Source organism: Nannospalax galili, unplaced genomic scaffold (genome assembly GCF_000622305.1).
Source record: "Nannospalax galili isolate Female #2095 unplaced genomic scaffold, S.galili_v1.0 scaffold800, whole genome shotgun sequence".
NCBI classification, from domain to species: domain Eukaryota; kingdom Metazoa; phylum Chordata; class Mammalia; order Rodentia; family Spalacidae; genus Nannospalax; species Nannospalax galili.
In genome coordinates, this window is record NW_008347125.1 from 836375 (window position 1) to 836652 (window position 278).

Sequence of the window (278 nt, forward strand, 5' to 3'; positions counted from 1 at the left end):
CAGGAGTCTTTCCATGTGCTCTTTCTCTGGTTTCATGTTATTGGTATATAGAAAGGCTATATTCTTTTGCAGGTTAATTTTGTAACCTGGCACTTTACTTAACGTGTTAATAATTTCTAGGAGTTTTCGGGTGGAATTTTTGGTGTCCCTTAGATATAATATCATATTATCTGCAAAAAGGGATAATTTGATCTCTTCTTTTCCAATTATTACTCCTTTTATTTCCATCTCTTATCTTATTGCTCTTGCAAGAGTTTCAAGTACTATGTTAAAGAGAA